Here is a 13,925-nt window from a genome sequence, read left to right as displayed (position 1 = left end):
GCGTAGGTTTGGTGGAGACGACTAAACTTTACTTAAGGCTCAAAATTATACGCCACATAAACTGCACACATGCACAGTCTGTCTGCTATGCAGGAAATAATACCTGTTTACCTGACCTGAAAAGTCAGTGAGGTTTTTTATCGATTGACTTGCTGAGATACAATAGCCTTCGGTTTATGCCCACTCAGGAAAAGATTAACAATCAATGTTTTGTGAAAAATGACATTGGTATTTCTCCATGCATTGAAGTAAGGGATGGGATAATGTACAGCTCGGTTGTAATTGCAGAATAAATCTTGACAGGGCCATCAGCATTTGCTATAATATTTACAGTAACAACCAACTAGCTGTACATTATCCTGCTTATTACTTGTCACTTAATAAATATATGGACACAGTCCTATACTCATTTTCAACCCAGCATTGGGGCAAAAAGGGACAAGTCCAGATGTTGGGTTAAATTAACTGAGAAAATTTTTATATTTGACCCAACAATGGGATAAAACCAGAGACTGTAAAAAATATGGACGTAGGGTCCGTGATGTCACCCATAGGTTTGTGAAGAGCTTTTTAAGCCAATAGTTGGCGGGGCCTGACATCGCCATCTTGGCTGCGCGTCACTCGCGGATAACCAAAAATGGGTAAAGAGGCGGGGCGTTAAACAACCCAGCATTTTAGGTTAAAACAACCCAGTAGAGGTGCGCGGGGCAAAAACTAACGCAGGGTTAGTTGCAACATGGACTGTTTACATTGTTGCACAAGGTTGAGCGTTTTGTTTTTCCGTTATTTTTTTCACGCTGCCAAAAGACGATCTCCCGCAAATTATTGGCAATGTTTAATGTTTTTCCAGAGAGTTTTTGATGAACGAGTGTTTTGGTGACATGATATTTTTTCATCATATGTTTTTTTCGGTTTCTAAGTTGGGTGTGTAAGATACCAAATCCAATGCTATGTGATATTAATCAGTGTCTTGTTGACTCAAATATAGCATCGTTTTGAAATATGTCTGCAGCTCTTAGCAACTTTTTTGGTGGGCTTGAAAATATTTTGACCCAGCGGGGTTAGTTGTAACGCTGTGTTACAACTAACCCCTCAACATTTACGATATGAAAACCGCTAACGTTGGCGTAATTCTTGACGTTGTTTTAAATAGGCTACACATGAATGATCGCTGGCTGCCAACAAAATAAATGTGCCTGTCTTATCAAAAATGTATTTTTGTTCATATCTTTAATAGTGATTGAATAAGGTCACGTGAAAGATTGAAATCATAATGAAATGAATGGCTAAATTCAGACTTTGATTTTCATTATCTCAGAGTTTGATTTTGAAACTGTATTATGTTTATTACAAGCTGGGTCACATATAAAAAAATGTTTTGTCATAATTGTGCTGCTTTTTCTTACATATTTAGAAATTTGTATCCATTTATAATTGAACTTGTTACAGTGAAATGATAAATCCAAGGCAGGGATCACAGGGAATGAGTCTTTAATGAAAAAAAGGTAACAAAGGCAGTCTGGAGATATCACACAGCACTGGAATGTAACAAAAGGATGCTTGACTCCCAATCCGGGAAAACGAAAGAGATATTCCCTGGAGCTGGCCCGGGGCGCAGCAGTTGACAAATCAGGTACGGAGAAGAACTCCTCAGCCCTCACACACGGCTGAACATCAAACGAGATTGTGGAGATACTGGACAGGACAGACAAGACAAGGTGAGCTTAATCCAATACACGACACGACATGACAGAGTAAAGCTGTAGAGCATACAGAGAACATGTGTAATTTCAATAATCCGACAAAGATACTGCCAAAACAGCCACTAGATAAATGCTAAGGGCAGAGTGGGAACAGGTGTCACAGCAATCAGCGCGAGCGCAGATTGTAACGACAGACAGGTGAGAGGGGAGAGAGAGAGGGAGAGAGAGAGAGAGAGAGAAAGCGTGTGTATGTGACTAAATGAGTGTATGTGCATGTGTATGTGTGTGTGTGACAAAAAAGGCAGACAGAGAAAACCAGATTCATGACAGTACCCCACCTCCAACGAGCGCCTCTAGGCGCTCGCGGAAGGGGGCTGACGGGACCGATAGAAGTCATCAATAAGCGATCGATCCAGGACGTCCCGGGCAGGAATCCACCGCCTCTCCTCTGGACCGTAGCCCTCCCAGTCAACCAAAAACTGGTGGCCACGGCCCCGAGGACGAACCTCGAGAAGTCTCCGAACTCTGTAAATAGAGTCCCCCTCATCAAGGGGAGGAGGGGGAAGGGGGGGACGAGTGGGCACATGAATGACCGGTTTAATACACGAAACGTGAAAGACTGGATGAACGCGGCGTAGCCGACCGAATAGTTTGAGTTTAACAGCGACAGGACTAATGACTTTGACAATGGAGAATGGACCAACAAAACGGGGCAATAGTTTGCGAGACGTCTCCTGAATAGGGAGATTTCGGGTGGACAACCAAACCTTCTGACCGCAGACATATCTAGGGGACCGAATTCTGCGGCGGTTGGCAGCTCGACGTGTGCGTTCTCTAGTCTGACACAACTTGGATCTCACCCTCCTCCAGGTATGCTTACATCGCTTAATAAACGCTTCGACAGACGGGACCGAGACTAGAGACTCCTGAGCAGAAAAAATAGGCGGTTGGTAACCGAGACAACCCTCAAACGGAGAGAAACCGGTAGCGGACGAAGGGAGAGAATTATGTGCATATTCAGCCCATGACAGCTGATCACACCATGACGCAGGACTAGAGGCGGTAAGACTACGCAACATGCGACCCAAAATCTGATTTGTCCGTTCGGCCTGACCATTGGTCTGAGGATGGAATCCTGACGACAGACTGGGGGAAGCCCCAATCTGGCGACAGAACTCCCTCCAAAACTGAGAGGCAAACTGCGGACCTCTATCAGACACAATGTCCAAGGGGAGACCGTGGATCTTAAAAACGTGATCCACCATAATCTGAGCTGTCTCCTTAGCAGATGGTAATTTAGGAAGCGGAATAAAATGGGCAGCCTTAGAAAAACGGTCCACGACGGTAAGAATGACCGTGTTCCCAGCTGAGATAGGGAGACCGGTAACAAAGTCCATGGCAATATGAGACCAAGGACGTGTGGGAATGGGAAGAGGTCTGAGAAGGCCCGCCGGAGGGTTATTACTGGACTTAGTCTGAGCACAAATAGAGCAAGCAGCGACAAACCGCCGAACGTCACGCTCACGAGTGGGCCACCAAAATCTCTGACGGATCGCGGCTAATGTACCTCTGACCCCCGGGTGAGCGACCAATTTAGACGTATGACCCCAACGAAGGACAGACGGACGGACGGACTCGGGTACATATAAAGTTCCCTCAGGAGAGGGAAGGGGTCTCCTAATCTGAGAAAGCGCTCGCTTAACCGTCCGCTCCACCCCCCAGACAGCTGCCCCGACCACACAGTGTTGAGGTAAGATCCCCTCATGGGTCGGGACTCCCTCTGGGGGGTCGAACTGCCGGGAAAGCGCGTCGGGCTTCTGATTCTTCGAACCGGGTCTAAAAGAAATTGAAAAATCAAACCGGTCAAAAAACAAAGCCCAGCGAGCCTGACGAGCGCTCAAACGCTTAGCCGAACGAATATACTCCAAGTTGCGATGATCCGTCCAGACAATGAATGGAACACTGGCTCCTTCGAGCCAATGTCGCCATTCACCGAGCGCGAGACGGATCGCCAAAAGCTCTCGGTTACCAACGTCATAGTTGCATTGCGCAGGAGAAAGACGGTGTGAATAAAAAGCGCAAGGATGAATGCGATCATCCTGGGAGGAGCGCTGCGATAAGATCGCTCCGACTCCAATATTAGAGGCATCGACCTCCACAATAAATTGACGCGTAGGATCAGGCGTGATCAGAATAGGTGCGGAGGAAAAAAGTCTCTTTAGATGGTCGAACGCAAATTGAGCAGCCTCGGTCCAAGAAAATCGGGTCTTGGATGAGGTGAGGGCAGTGAGGGGGGCGGCAACCTGACTAAAACCCTGAATAAAGCGCCGGTAAAAATTAGCAAAACCCAGAAATCTCTGAAGCGCGACTCGAGACTCGGGAACCGGCCAATTTAGAACCGCCTGGACCTTATCAGGATCCATACGAATCCCCTCTGCAGAGACCACCGAACCGAGAAACGTGACTGATTGAGCGTGAAAGACACATTTCTCAGCCTTAACAAAAAGGCGATTCTCTAACAAGCGTTGTAAAACCCGGCGAACGTGTTGTACGTGTACCTGGGGAGACGGTGAGAAAATAAGAATGTCATCAATATACACGAAAACAAAGACGTTCAGCATGTCTCTCAGGACGTCGTTAACTAAAGCCTGAAAGACGGACGGAGCGTTTACGAGACCGAACGGTAGGACCCGGTATTCGAAGTGACCGATAGGGGTATTAAAAGCGGTCTTCCACTCGTCCCCCTCTCTAATGCGCACTAGATAGTAGGCGTTACGCAAATCCAACTTAGTGAAAATCTTTGCGCCCTGTAAGATCTCGAAGGCTGATGACATAAGAGGTAAAGGATAGCGATTCTTCACCGTTATCTCGTTCAGCCCTCGATAATCGATACACGGACGCAAAGACCCATCCTTCTTCTTGACAAAAAAGAAACCAGCGCCAGCGGGAGACGAAGACGGAACAATAATCCCTGCGTCAAGAGACTCTGTGATGTATCTCTCCAGAGCCTCTCGTTCGGAGCGCTGAAAGAGAATAAAGTCTACCGCGAGGGGGCGTGGTGTTAGGATGGAGATCAATGGCACAATCGTAAGGACGGTGAGGCGGTAGAGAAACTGCCCGGGAACGGCTGAAGACAGATCGCAGATCATGGTACTCCTTCGGTACCCCAGACAAATCACCTGGTTCCTCCTGGAAAACAGAAACAGAGGTCACGGGAGACACAGCAGACACTAAACAATTAGCATGACAAGACAATTTCCATGAATGAACCCCTCCCTTAAACCAGTCAATCTGAGGATTATGAAGAACAAGCCAAGGGTGTCCTAACACAATAGGGGTAAAGGGAGATTGAAAAATAAAAAAAGAAATAGTCTCTAGATGATTACCGGAAACAGTCAGACTAACCGGACATGTAGAACGGTGAACAGTGGTGAGCTCTCTGCCATCCAGAGCAAAGACGGAGGTGGGTTGAGGCAAATCGACCAATGGAATCTTGTTCCGACGGGCCCACCCCTCATCGACGAAATTGCCCTCGGCTCCCGAGTCAATGAGAGCAAGACCAGCGGCAGAGTGCCCCAACCAGCGGAGATTAGCAGGAATCATAGTCCGGGACCGGGGAGAGGAGGAGATGACAGACGCGCTCACCAGTACTCCTCCGTCTACTGGCGAGCCCTGGCTTTTAAAGGGCAGTTGGAGGCGAAATGACCAGCGGTGCCACAATAGAGACAAAGGCGGTTAATGATTCGACGTTGACGCTCCTCCGAAGAGATGCGAACGCTGCCCAACTGCATGGGCTCGGCTTCAGCCGAGTGACGGGAAGGGATAGCTGAAGAAAAAGAGTCAACGACAGCGCTGGGAGTGCGAGCTCGTCTTCTCTGCTCGAAACACCGATCCAGACGGATAGCCAAGTCAATCAATGGGTCGAGCTCAGCAGGAGCGCCTCGAGCATAAATCTCCTCTCTGAGCTCCAAACACAGACCCTCCAAGAAACGAGCGACCAGGGCAGGATCGTTCCACCCACTGGTAGAGGCAAGAGTACGAAACTCAATAGCAAAGTCGGCCACAGATCTCCTTCCCTGACGTAGAGTTGCGAGCAGACGAGAAGCCTCACTGCCAAATACAGACCGATCAAAAACCTTGGTCATCTCCTCCTTGAAGAGACTGTACTTGCTACAGCATCTGGCGTTAGCCTCCCACACAGAAGTTCCCCACTCGCGTGCCCGACCCTTCAAGAGGGAGAGCACAAAGGCAACACGAGCTCGATCCTCCGCATACGTCTGTGGCTGAAGAGAAAAGACAACCTCGCACTGGATAAGAAAGGCTCTGCACTCAGCGGGCTCACCGGCATAACTGGATGGGTTGTTAACCCTGGGCTCTGCGGGCTGGTGCTGATTGGAAGGCACGGCCGCCTCCTGATGAAGATGGCGTAGGCGAGCAGACAGATCGGCCACCTGAGCAGATAAGCTCCCCACAGCCTGATGTGCGGCGGCTAGCTGTTCCTCATGCCTGCCAAGCATGGCCCCCTGCACCTCGACTGCTGAAAACACAGACTTCTCCTCTGCCGCATCCATAATTATGGTCGGATTATTCTGTTACAGTGAAATGATAAATCCAAGGCAGGGATCACAGGGAATGAGTCTTTAATGAAAAAAAGGTAACAAAGGCAGTCTGGAGATATCACACAGCACTGGAATGTAACAAAAGGATGCTTGACTCCCAATCCGGGAAAACGAAAGAGATATTCCCTGGAGCTGGCCCGGGGCGCAGCAGTTGACAAATCAGGTACGGAGAAGAACTCCTCAGCCCTCACACACGGCTGAACATCAAACGAGATTGTGGAGATACTGGACAGGACAGACAAGACAAGGTGAGCTTAATCCAATACACGACACGACATGACAGAGTAAAGCTGTAGAGCATACAGAGAACATGTGTAATTTCAATAATCCGACAAAGATACTGCCAAAACAGCCACTAGATAAATGCTAAGGGCAGAGTGGGAACAGGTGTCACAGCAATCAGCGCGAGCGCAGATTGTAACGACAGACAGGTGAGAGGGGAGAGAGAGAGGGAGAGAGAGAGAGAGAGAGAGAAAGCGTGTGTATGTGACTAAATGAGTGTATGTGCATGTGTATGTGTGTGTGTGACAAAAAAGGCAGACAGAGAAAACCAGATTCATGACAGAACTATGGTTAGATGAATGAATACAGTGTGGATACCTGTCTATTATAGACAGATATATAAACAATATCCACTTTAAGTATAAAGACAAAAAAGTATTGAAATATTTGCCTGCAAACTTAATTTTTAGCAAGTGTTACAACTAACCCCCTGCCTGTTACAGTTAACCCCACCTACTGTATGGGGTAAGTTGTAACGTTTGCACTTCTGTCACGTTTGGTGTAATTGTCCAAGAATGGTAAGCTTTAGAAACAAACTTCAAATGTTCATTTGTAGCAGAGATGCGTGTGCTTGTGTAAAAATATAATGAATCAAACTCAAATATTTTTGAATGATTGAGCCAAAACCAAAAAGCGTTACAGTAGGTTGTCCCCCGCTCTCCCCTAGGTTAAATTGGGTTTGTCCCTTTTTGATCCAATCCTGGGCTGAAAATAACCCAGCATTTTTTGAGATTTGCTGGTTTTAGCTGGTCTTCCAAACTGGTATTAGGTGGTTTAGCTAATGTAGCAGGCTGGTCTTACCCTACACTGTAAAAAAATTCCGTAGAAATTGCAGCTGGGTTGCCGGTAATTTACCGTAGATTTACATTTATGTTATATACTGGCAAGAGTTTGTTCAAAGTTAAATGAACATTAAACATTTACAAGTCTTTGTCTTTACAGAGTAAAACTAAAAAAGACAGTATCAAGCAAAACATTCTGGAAAACAAAATCTGAGGCAAAAACAGAAAAAGGTTGATGATGATTTCTGGTTCCCGGAATGCTTTGCATGAGGCTGTTATTGTATAGTTTTATTCTGTAAAGATAAAGACTTGTTAATATTTAAAATTTATTTTACTTTGAACGAACTCTTGCTAGTAAATAACATAAACGTAAATCTACGGTAAATTTCCGGCAACCCAGCTGCAATAACATTGTAATTTCTACGGATTTTTTTTACAGTGTAGTCAGCCTAGGCAACATGAAATCGACCAATCAGACGGTTGTTGTCAAATGACTCGTTTCTATGATGAAATAGGGAATGAAGGCTTAACCAGTAGAGTAAAGCTTACATCTTATACAGAGATGTATCTTAAACCTTGTATGATCGTTTTGTCAGCGACCACTGCATTTTATGTCATTTGTACTTTAAACTTTACCGGGTCGGCACATCTCATTTGTTTTGTTTACACCATTCCAGCATCAATGGTGAGAACATACACAAGTTGATCCACACACACGCTGGGGGAGAGGCATTTTGGCATCTCCAGTTCACCTAACCTGCATGTTTTTTGATATGGGTGGAAACCGGAGTACCAGGAGTAAACACACGCTGACACATGGAGAACATGCAAACTTCACACAGAAAGGTCATCTGATCTAGCCGGGGACCTTGAGGCAACCATGCTACTGTGTCATCCCCGTCTACTGCACTCGCCTAAAAGAAGACGTAAGCTGGTTGTGAAAAATCAGAATTGATCATCAAGACCTACAGTGTAAATGCTGGCGAAAAATGCTCACCACCAAGAAACAATGATGTTTTTGTCTGCCCATGGGTGTAACCATGAGAAGGTGGTTTTTGTGTGAACTGGTTGCATTTAAATGTGTGTAGTGGAAACTGAATCATTTGACATTTCAGTTTGAACGATCGCAGTGGTCTCAACAAGGCAATTACTGTACTTCCAACGGAACAGCATGGAATTTAAAAATCCATTATTCCATATGGACTTTCCATACCATAATACCATAAATCTTGAAATAGTTCATAAAATTTGCTTTATATGACCTGGAAAGAACCTGGAAGGAAGAAAGCACAGTCCCAGCATTGTTAAAGCAATGTGTGGGGTCTTTCACAAGTTCACGGTCCCACATTTTAGTCTGACCATTTTAACATATAAAATACTTTACTGATGTGAAAGTAGAAAATGCAGCCATATTTATTTATTTTTATTTTTCTTAATGCTGTTTGTTTTGTATAGATGACTTCCACATCAAAAACAACAGAATCCTTGTACAGTAGTTGATTTCTAATAACAAGGGAAATAAATAAAAAAAGTAAATTACCTTCGGTCATATAATATCTAACATGTATCAACTATAATGTTAGTTATAAGTTTTTGAATTCTTGCCTGGCTGCCAAACTCTCCACACACCTGTGATCCATACTTGTCGTCTCCCCTCGTCTTTAGCAAACCAAAAAAAAAATTTCGACAAGGTATTTGTTTCAAAGATCAGTTTAGCCACGAGCCAGGCCGATAAATAAATATGGTCCAAATGTTCACTTCGGTTCAAGCGCATAACTCTGAGAATGCGCGTGCATTTGATGAAACCATGTATAGTACTATAGAAATGTTATGACATTTTAAAGGAAAACACCACAGTTTTTCAATATTTTCTATGTTCTTACATCAACTTAGACGAATTAATACATACCTATCTTTTTTTCAATGCGTGCACTTAATCTTTGTACAGCGCGTCGTGAATGTGTTAGCTTTTAGCTTAGCCCCATTCATTCCTTAGGATCCAAACAGGGATGAATTTAGAAGCTACCAAACACTTCCATGTTTTCCCTTTTTGAAGACTGTTACATGAGTAGTTACACGAGTAAGTATGGTGGCACAAAATAAAACGTGGTGATTTTTAAGTGGAAAAAATAAGAACTATATTGTATGACGGAAGAGCACTTAGTTTGCCTCGGGCGCAGTAATATTGATGGAAGTTTGAGGTCGAAGTGCTGCAAACTAAGTGCTCTTTCGCAATACAATATAGTTCTCATTTTTATCAGCTTAAATAAATCGCCACGTTTTGTTTTGTGCCACCATACTTACTCGTGTAACTACTCATGTAACAGTCTTTAAACAGGGAAACATGGAAGTGTTTGGTGGCTTCTGAATTCATCCCTGTTTGGATCCTAAGGAATGAATGGGGTTAGGCTAAATGCTACCACATTCACGACATACTGTGCAAAGATTAAGTGCACGCATTGAAAAAACATAGGTATGTATTAATTTGTCTAATTTGAGGTAAAAACATAGTAAAATATAAAAAAAAAACTGTGGTGTTTTTCCTTCAGTCACAATAAAACGGAAGTAGTGATTGTCCTAATTTCCCTGTCGTTACGTATCCGAGTGACGGCTTCTGAAATGAGAAATAAAGTTGGTCGAGAATTGATTGGATCGTTGGAAGTTGGGTCATGTTGCTATTTGCTAATCGCTGCAATCTTTTCCCAGGCTCCGCCTTACCGTCATTCCTCGTGATTGGAAGTTAAGAGAGATCAGGTGATGCGCAGATCATTCGGCAGCTGACTTAAAGCAGTGCATGCCGGTTAGAAATTTTGTCCGACTTGAGCTGCCGCTGAAGGCATATGACTGTGATATAGGGTATTGCAAGAGCGTTTCAATAGCAAGAGGTACACTCGTTAATATATCTGAATATGTTATATTGTGTCATGTAAAAAAAAATAATAAAAATTAAAAGAAGCAAAAGACGATTTTTATAATCTAGGCTTATGTTCTGTAATTTTTGGGCAGTTTAAACAGCAACAAAAATATTCAATATAAAGGGTTTCTGATTGCAGCTTTTATTAAAAGATTTGCTTTTTGATCTTATTCACTTCATTCATGATTAAAAAAGGAAACACGGTGAACACGTCATATATACAGCAATCAGCAGGTGTCCGACTTGAAGGCTCAGTTTTCAACTCCTCCCTCAACTGCACGCGGCAAACCTTGATGATCGGTCTGCGCAATTGTTTTGAGGACGGGAGGAGATTTGTATTTTTCATATAATAATAAATAATAATAATTTAAAATATTATATATATGTAAGGGATAATGTAGAGGCAGCTGGTAGTTATCGGGAAATAAGCCCCGACAGTGTGATCAGGACCCGACGCGAAGCGGAGGGTCTTGTATCACACTGAAGGGGCTTATTTCCCGATAACTACCGGCTGCCTCTACATTATCCCGCTTATTACACGGCTACTTGCCATATAAGAAAAAAACTGGACATGAATATGAATTTGAAACATTTTATTGTCATATTTGTTTTAAATTAACATTTTTATCCTTCCGCGAAACTTTGCACAGATGCATAAAATGATCGTAATACCTTATTAAGATCCTCTTCTTCATACTTGTCTGTCTCCATTTTTTTCTCTTTTAGCCAGTCTTTGAGAAGTTTTAATGCCCATTCTGTATTTTTTTGTGTGTTGGCTTCGTAGCAGTGGCGGTTCTAGACAAATTTCACTAGGGGGGCCGAGGAGGGGCCAGTGTTTTACAAGAGGGGCACATAAAAATGGCAAGAAATTATATTTAAAGATAATAGGGGTGGTTACAGGAATCAGTTTAAGACAGGACTAGGCCTTATAGTTTAATTAGGAAATATAACTAGTTTTGACAAACATGCCTTACTAAATACATTACTTGTGTGCATTTTGAAGCAAAACAAAGGGCACTGGTGTATTTTAAGATATGGCATTGCAAGTTGTTTTCAGTTTACGGGGAAACTGCCCTGTAAACGTTATTTTACTTTACAATCATATAAATATGTATTTAATACAAGAGTGAGTGCAGGTGCAAAAGGGGAGCTGGGCTCTTTTCTAAAGCCCCCCAACCGATAATCATGCGACCCTACTCAATAAACTTTATGAAATGCAAACTTTTATAAAGACAAACGTTTGTTTTAGTTTACATAAACACACATTGCTAGACAGTTAGGGACCACAATCTAATCAGTATTTAAAATAATATTTATTTTAAAATGTAAAAATTTTTATATGTAACATTTAATTAAATTCCTCCAATTGTATGCACGTATATGTAAGAGCATAATAACAGCGCTTTTTACAATGTGTAAACTTTAAAAAGTTAGCGAGATGTTGGTTTTACCGGTTGTTGATGAGTAACAGCTGTGAATGATCACAACGCGCCTCAGCACCACGTCACAGGAGAACAAGTGAACAGTGTCCCAATGTCAAGTCAGCTAGAGTCCTTACTAGTGCCCAAACCTGCATACACATTCTCAACATCGGGAGATTGGGAACAAATTCGCCGAGCATCACCCGCAGCCGGCTACAGTGATTGGGAGCGCCGCTCTAATTTGCCCGTATAGAACGTTGCGTCGCACTAGTTCCGCTTTTGGCGCTCGCGTGTAAAATCTAAATAAATGTATACTTTTTTATTTGGTCAGCACGGGGTGGCCACAGGGGTGGCCAGGGACATGTCTACAGAGGCACGGGCCACCCTTGGCCTCCGTGTAGAACCGCCACTGCTTCGTAGCTGTCATGCTCTATTTTGTCAAGTTCAGTCTCAGTAAGCTCTCTGTGTCTTGTCGTTGTTCGTTCTTCTATCCACTTTTTAAATGTTTTGTTTTTTCCGTACATGTTAAAATTAATGTCAAAATATTCCATTCTTAATTGTGGTTGTCCAGTGTTTGTCACAAGATGGCGCCAAACAGTAATCTTTATTGGCGCGAAGCGATTTTAATCGTACAAGTAGTACCGGCTATGCGTTATTACTTTGGAGTGGTTATTATTTGAAAGAACGAACCTGCAAATGTCTCAACTGACCAATCAGAATCAAGCATTCCAGAGAGCCGTGTAATAAATATATATAATTAATAGGTATGAGTAATTAAAACATAAATAAAGCTCACAGATAAGTAAAAATACCACAATTTTCAAATAAATTGTGTTTTTGATTTCAATTTCATTGTGACTTCAAGATAACAGTACTTGTCTGAACTTATAAAATGCATTTGTCTAATTTTCTCACCTTTGCTTTACTTTTGGTGATTTTAGCTATTAAATCTGTATTGGTTGTTTTGAAGTCCTGTACTATGATAACAACAGTTGGACTCCCTTGCATTGTATTGTCAACTTAATGAGTCAATTTGTTGCCAACTGATAGAAATTCAGGACTGATATTCAATCCATTTTAATCTAGATTCGTTTTGCATTTGTGGAATCAAACCTGGTGAATAATACTAGCTAGCTGGCAGCCACTTTTAATTTGTGTCGAAGCAAAACCATCTGATAGTTACTGCTACAGTCTCAACAACAAACACTGCAATAAAACCTGTTGCGTGTTGTTTTCACATTTTTCTTTTCCCCTCAAACCATAAAAATCATTCATCCGTGGCCAATATTTAGATTGCGGTCCGGATTGTATTCCCATAGCATCTGAAATAACTTTCATCAGCGTGTGTTCGTGTTTACGGTCGGATCTTTAGTTACGGCCAGTTCAAATTTATGCATGTATCAATTTCTCATCTCTCGTATCAAAACACCTCATGCACATCGCCGCATCATCGCCTGGTAGGCAGCACAGCGTGTTCACCTCACGGCACATTGTGTGCTTATCACAAGTGCACACTAGTACAGTACCTGTGAAAGTGACAAAGACGTTGGAAACTTGCCTTTCTCACATATAGAGAGGTCGAACTTCATCCCTGTATAGAAAACCCCCCGGCTGCTAATGAATACATGCAGGCGACCTAACCACCGTTCAGCTCGAAGCCAGGGCACAACCGCTGATAAGACTTGGCCAAAGTGCACAAGCGTTACTTGTGGTTGGTCGGAGGCACGGGATGCGTTGGAGTCCAAGCCAACTATTGAAAGTGGATTGGCAGCGGTCGACAGGTTTTGGTCTGACCGGAGAAGCCAAAAGCAATTTTCTTGTTTAGAGCGTGACTCTCCGAGGCAAAAGGGGGTCATGTTGGAGGCCAGGCTTGAGACTCTCCAAAACTGTGATGTTTTTATTTCATTCCTTTTCGTTTAAACGAGTTAAATTTCACATCGCTTTTGTGTTTTTAAAGATCCTGATTTTGTAATGAAATCACTTTCAGTCCACATCTCAGCCAATGTTGTGTTTGTTATAGCAAAAGCACCACATAGAGACAAGATTGTATTTCTGCACTGCTCCACAAGTGATCCGATTGTCGGTTCTTTATCCACCGAAAAAGGCTTTCTAATTATGTAACCATAGTTTCTGACTTGTGAACAATAGATGCACATTCTGTATTTTTGTTTCGGGGAAGAATTATGTTTGAGAGCTATAGGGGG

Source organism: Paramisgurnus dabryanus, chromosome 23 (assembly GCF_030506205.2).
Source record: "Paramisgurnus dabryanus chromosome 23, PD_genome_1.1, whole genome shotgun sequence".
NCBI lineage: Eukaryota > Metazoa > Chordata > Actinopteri > Cypriniformes > Cobitidae > Paramisgurnus > Paramisgurnus dabryanus.
This window is presented reverse-complemented; position numbering follows the sequence as displayed.